Below are 7400 nucleotides of genomic sequence, written 5' to 3'. Positions count from 1 at the left end.
TTTATTGCTCTTTTAATTTTCATTTTTAAAACCTATTACCTTGCAAAAAAAAGACCCTGTTTTTAAAGCAATTTTCATATATATATATTATAATTTTTGCAAAGTGTGAAAAGTGAAAGGGAAGTTGCTCAGTCGTGTCTGACCCTTAGCATGGACTGCAGCCTACCAGGCTCCTCCATCCATGGGATTTTCCAGGCAAGAGTACTGGAGTGGGGTGCCACTGCCTTCTCCATATATTATAATTTTTGCAATTTTTTTTTATATTATATTTTTGAGAGTCTAACCTCTACTCTGGATTTTTAATCTTTGCTTTTTGGTATGTGTTATCAATTTTGTACCTTTAAGAATCCAATCTTCAGCAACCATTTTTACTTAGGAGTGTGATTACTGGCTTGATTGCTCTGTCCCCTTTTGACTCTCCTTTTTCTCCCCCAGGTGACTTCTATCTCCTCCCTCCCTCTTCTCTACTCTACTTAAGTCTGTGAATCTCTTTGGGTGTTTTGGGCTGTGGAGAACACTTAGGGAACTGATTACTGGCTAGATTGGTCTCTCGCCTTTTGACTCCCCCTCCTTTCCTACTGGTCACCTCTATCTCCTTCCTCCTTCTTCTCTTCTCTATGTAACTCCATGAACCTCTCTGAGTGTTCCAGACTGTGGAGAGCAAATAGGGAATTGCTTACTAGCTAGATTGCTCTTGCCCCTTTTGATTCCCCCTCTTCTCCTCCTGGTCACCTCTATCTCCCACCTCCTTCTTCTCTTCTCCATGTACCTCTGTGAACCTCTCTGGGAGTCCCTCACTGTGGAGAATCTTTACACCATTAACCTAGATGTTTTATCATCAGTGCTGTATGCACAGAGAAGTCTTGAGGCTACTGTAAAAATAAGACTGAAAGCCAGAGACAGGAGGCTTAAATCCAAAACTTGAGAATACCAGAAAACTCCTAACTCCAGGGAACATTAATCAATAAGATCTCATCCAAAAACCTCCATACCTACACTGAAACCAAGCTTCACCCAAGAACCAACAAGTTGCAGAGCAAGATATACCAAGCTAATTTTCCAACAAAGCAGGAACATAACTGTGAGCATTAAAATACAGGTGGCCAAAAGTCACACCAAACCCACAGACACCTCAAAACTCACTACTGGACCATTCATTCCACTCCAGAGAGAAGAGATCCAGCTCCACCCACCAGAACACTGATGCAAGCTTCCCTAACCAGGAAACCTTGACAAGCCACTCGTCCAACCCCACCCACAGGAACCTTCCACAATAAAGAGGAACTGTGGAAGAGTAACTTCCAGCATACAGAAAGGCCACCCCAAACACAGAAATCTAAATGAGATGAAAAGGCAGAGAAATATTGAGCAGGTAAAAGAACATGATAAAAGCCCACCAAATCAAACAAAATAGGAGAATATAGGGAGTCTACCTGACAAAGAATTCAAAATAATGATAGTAAAAATGATCCAAAATCTTGAAAACAAAATGGAGTTACAAGTAAATAGTCTGGAGACAAGGATTGAAAAGATGCAAGAAAAGTTTAACAAGGACCTAGAAGAAATAAAAAAGAGTCAGTCAATAATGAATAATGCAATAACTGAGATCAAAAGCACTCTGGAGGGAACCAACATTAGAATAACTGAGGCAGAAGATAGGATAAGTGAGGTGGAAGATAGAATGGTGGAAATAAATGAAGCAGAGAAGAAATAAGAAAAAAAGAATTAAAAGAAATGAGGACAACCTCAGAGACCTCTGGGACAATGTTAAACGCCCCAACATTCGAATCATAGGAGTCCCAGAAGAAGAAGACAAAAAGAAAGGCCATGAGAAAATATTTGAGGAGATAATAGTTGAAAACTTCCTTAAAATGGGGAAGGAAATAGCCAGTCAAGTCCAAGAAACCCAGAGAGCCCCAAACAGGATAAATCCAAGGCAAAACACCCCAAGACACATATTAATCAAATTAACAAAGATCAAACACAAAGAATAAATATTAAAAGCAGCAAGGGAAAGACAATAAATAACACACAAGGGGATCCTCATAAGGATAACAGCTGATCTTTTAATAGAAACTCTACAAGCCAGAAGGGAATGGCAAGACATACTTAAAGTGATGAAAGAGAAAAATCTACAACCCAGATTACTGTACCCAGCAAGGATCTCAATCAAATACAAAGGAGAAATCAAAAGCTTTACCGACAAGCAAAAGCTGTGAGAATTCAGTACCACCAAACTAGCTCTTCAACAAATGCTAAAGGATCTTCTCTAGACAGGAAACACAGAAAAGGTTTATAAACTTGAACCCAAAACAACAAAGTAAATGGCAATGGGATCATACTTATCAATAATTACCTTAAATGTAAATGGGTTGAATGCCCCAACCAAAAGACAAAGACTGGCTGAATGGATACAAAAACAAGACCCCTATATATGCTGCCTACAAGAGACCCACCTCAAAACAAGGGACACATACAGACTGAAAGTGAAGTGCTGGGAAAAGGTATTTCACGCAAATGGAGACCAAAAGAAAGCAGGAGTAGCAATTCTCATATCAGATAAAATAGACTTTGAAATAAAGGCTGTGAAAAGAGACAAAGAAGGACACTACATAATGATCAAAGGATAAAATCCAAGAAGAAGATATAACAATTATAAATATATACGCACCCAACATAGGAGCACCGCAATATGTAAGACAAATGCTAACAAGTATGAAAGGGGAAATTAACAGTAACACAAAAATAGTGGGAGACTTTAATATCCCACTCACACCTATGGATAGATCAACTAAACAGAAAATTAGCAAAGAAACACAAACTTTAAATGATACAATAGACCAGTTAGATCTAATTGAAATCTATAGGACATTTCACCCCAAAACAATGAATTTTACCTTTTTCTCAAGTGCACACGGAACTTTCTCCAGGATAGATCACATCCTGGGCCATAAATCTAGCCTTGGTAAATTCAGAAAAACTGAAATCATCTCAAGCATCTTTTCTGATCACAATGCGGTAAGGTTAGATGTCAATTACAGGGAAAAAACTATTAAAAATACAAATATATGGAGGCTAAACAACACACTTCTGAATAACCAACAAGTCACAGAAGAAATCAAAAAAGAAATCAAAATATGCATAGAAACAAATGAAAATGAAAACACAACAACCCAAAACCCATGGGATTCAGTAAAAGCACTGTTAAGGGTAAGTTTCATAGCAATACAAGCCTACCTTAAGAAGCAAGAGAAAAATCAAATAAATAACCTAACTCTACACCTAAAACAACTAGAATAAGAAGAAATGAAGAACCCCATGGTTAGTAGAAGGAAAGAAATCATAAAAATTAGGGCAGAAATAAATGCAAAAGAAACAAAAGAGACCATAGCAAAAATCAATAACGCTAAAAGCTGGTTCTTTGAGAAGATAAATAAAATTGACAAGTCATTAGCCAGACTCATCAAGAAAAAAAGGGAGAAGGATCAAATCAACAAAATTAGAAATGAAAATGGAGAAATCACAACAGACAACACAGAAACACAAAGGATCATAAGAGACTACTGAGTTCAGTTCAGTTCAGTCACTCAGTCGTGTCCGACTCTTTGCGACCCCATGAATCGCAGCATGCCAGGCCTCCCTGTTCATCACCATCTCCCAGAGTTCACTCAGACTCATGTCCATCGAGTCCGTGATGCCATCCAGCCATCTCATCCTCGGTCGTCCCCTTCTCCTCCTGCCCCCAATCCCTCCCAGCATCAGAGTCTTTTCCAATGAGTCAACTCTTCTCATGAGGTGGCCAAAATACTGGAGTTTCAGCTTCAGCATCAGTCCTTCCAAAGAAATCCGAGGGCTGATCTCCTTCAGAATGGACTGGTTGGATCTCCTTGCAGTCCAAGGGACTCTCAAGAGTCTTCTCCAACACCACAGTTCAAAAGCATCAATTCTTCGGCACTCAGCTTTCTTCACAGTCCAACTCTCACATCCATACATGACCACTGGAAAAACCATAGCCTTGACTAGACGGACCTTAGTCGGCAAAGTAATGTCTCTGCTTTTGAATATGCTATCTAGGTTGGTCATAACTTTTCTTCCAAGGAGTAAGTGTCTTTTAATTTCATGGCTGCAGTCACCATCTGCAGTGATTTTGGACTATCAGCAACTATATGCCAATGAAATGGACAACTTGGAAGAAATGGACAAATTCTTAGAAAAATATAACTTTCCAAAACTGAACCAGGAAGAAACAGAAAATCTTAACAGACCCATCAAAAGCACAGAAATCAAAAGTGTAATCAGAAATCTTCCAACAGACAAAAGCCCAGGACCAGATGGCTTCACAGCTGAATTCTACTGAAAATTTAGAAAAGAGCTAACACCTATCCTACTCAAACTCTTCCAGAAAATTGCAGAGGAAGGTAAACTTCCAAACTCATTCTATAAGGCCACCATCACCCTAATACCAAAACCAGACAAAGATGCCACAAAACAAGAAAACTTCAGGCCAATATCACTGATGAACATAGATGCAAAAATCCTTAACAAAATTCAAGCAAACAGAATCCAACAACGTATTTAAAAGATCATATATCATGACCAAGTGGGCTTTATCCCAGAGATGCAAGGATTCTTCAATATCCACAAATCAATCAATGTAATTCACCACATTAACAAATTGAAAGATATAAACCCTATGATTATCTCAATAGATGCAGAGAGACCTTTGACAAAACTCAACATCCACTTATGATAAAAACCCTCCAGAAAGTAGGCATAGAAGGAACATACCTCAACATAATAAAAGCCATATATGATAAACCCACAGCAAACATTATCCTCAATGGTGAAAAATTAAAAGTATTTCCCCTAAAGTCAGGAATGAGACAAGGATGCTCACTCTCACCACTACTATTCAACATAGTTTTGGAAGCTTTAGCCACAGCAATCAGAGAAGAAAAAGAAATAAAAGGAATCAAGATTGGAAAAGAAGAAGTAAAACTCTCACTGTTTGCAGATGACATGATCCTCTACATAGAAAACCCTAAAGACTCCACCAGAAAATTACTAGAGCTAATCAATGAATATAGTAAAGTTGCAAGATATAAAATTAACACGCAGAAATCTCTTGCATTCCTATCCACTAACAATGAGAAAACAGAAAGAGAAATTAAAGAAGCAATTCCATTCACCATTGTGATGAAAAGAATAAAATACTTAGGAATAAAGCTACCTAAAGAAACCAAAGAACTATATATAGAAAACTATAAAACACTGATGAAAGAAATCAAAGATGATACAAATAGATGGAGAAATATACCATGTTCATGGATCAGAAGAATCAATATAGTAAAAATGAGGATACTACCCCCAAAGCAATCTATAGATTCAATGCAATCTCTATCAAGCTACCAAAGATATTTTTCAGAGAACTAGAACAAATGGCACCCCACTCCAGTACTCCTGCCTGGAAAATCCCATGGATGGAAGAGCCTGGTAGGCTGCAGTCCGTGGGGTCGCTAAGAGTCAGACACGACTGAGCGACTTCACTTTCACTTTTCACTTTCATGCATTGGAGAAGGCAATGGCAACCCACTCCAGTGTTCTTGCCTGGAGAATCCCAGGGACGGGGGAGTCTGGTGGGCTGCCATCCATGGGGTCGCACAGAGTCAGACACGACTGAAGCAACTTAGCAGCAGCAGCAGCAGAACAAATAATTTCACAATTTGTCTGGAAATACAAAAAACCTCGAATAGCCAAAGCAATCTTGAGAAAAAAGAATAGAACTGGAGGAATCAACCTGCCTGACTTCAGGCTCTACTACAAAGCTATAGTCATCAAGACAGTATGGTACTGGCACAAAAACAGAAATATAGATCAATGGAACAAAATAGAAAGCCCAGAGATAAATCCGTGCACCTCTGGACACCTTATATTTGACAAAGGAGGCAAGAATATACAATGGAGAAAAGACAATCTCTTTAACAAGTGGTGCTAGGAAAACTGGTCAACCACTTGTAAAAGAATGAAACTAGAACACTCTCTAACACCATACACAAAAATAAACTCAAAATGGATTACAGATCTAAATGTAACACCAGAAACTATAAAACTCCTAGAGGAAAACAAGCAAAACACTCTCTGACATAAATCATAGCAGGATCCTCTATGACCCACCTCCCAGAATAATGGAAATAAAAGCAAAAATAAACAAATGGGACCTAATTAAACTTAAAAGCTTTTGCACAATGAAGGAATCTATAAGCAAGGTGAAAAGACAGCCTCCAGAATGGGAGAAAATAATAGCAAATGAAGCAACTGACAAAGAATTAATCTCAAAAATATACAAGCAATTCCTGCAGCTCAATTCCGGAAAAATAAGTGACCCAATCAAAAAATGGGCCAAAGAACTAAATAGACATTTCTCCAAAGAAGACATACAGATGGCTAACAAACACATGAAAAAGATGCTCAACATAACTCATTATCAGAGAAATGCAAATCAAAACCACAGTGAAGTACCATCTCATGCCAGTCATAATGGCTGCTATCAAAAAAAATCTACAAACAATAAATGCTGGAGAGGGTGTGGAGAAAAAGGAACCCTCTTACACTGTTGGCAGGAATGCAAACTAGTACAGCCACTATGGAGAACAGTGTGGAGATTCCTTAAAAAACTGGAAATAGAACTGCCATACGACCCAGCAATCCCACTGCTGGGCATAAACACAGGGGAAACCAGAACTGAAAGAGACACATGTACCCCAATGTTCATCGCAGCACTGTTTATAATAGCCAGGACATGAAAGCAACCTAGATGTCCATCGGCAGGCAAATGGATAAGAAAGCTATGGTACATATACACAATGGAATATTATTCAGCTATTAAAAAGAATGCATTGAATCAGTTCTAATGAGGTGGATGAAACTGGAGCCCATTATTCAGAGTAAAGTAAGTCAGAAAGAAAAACACCAATACAGTATACTAATGCATATATATGGAATTTAGAAAGATGGTAATTATGACCTTATATGCGAGACAGCAAAAGAGACACAGATGTAAAGAACAAACTTTTGGACTCTGGGAGAAGGTGAGGGTGGGATGATTTGAGAGAATAGCATTGAAACATATATATTATCATATGTGCAACAGATCACCAGCCCAGGTTCGCTGCCCGAGACAGGGTGTTCAGGGCTGGTGCACTGGGATGACCCAGAGGGATGGGATGGGGAGGGAGGAGGGAGGGGGGGTTCAGGATGGGGAACACATGTACACCCATGGCTGATTCATGTCAGTGTATGGCAAAAACCACCACAATATTGTAAAGTAATTAGCCTCCAACTAAAATTTGAAATAAATAAATAAACAAATAAAAATTTAAAAAATAAAAATCTGAGTAATA

This window comes from Oryx dammah, unplaced genomic scaffold, assembly GCF_014754425.2.
Source record: "Oryx dammah isolate SB20612 unplaced genomic scaffold, SCBI_Odam_1.1 HiC_scaffold_25, whole genome shotgun sequence".
NCBI classification, from domain to species: Eukaryota; Metazoa; Chordata; class Mammalia; order Artiodactyla; family Bovidae; genus Oryx; species Oryx dammah.
This window is presented reverse-complemented; position numbering follows the sequence as displayed.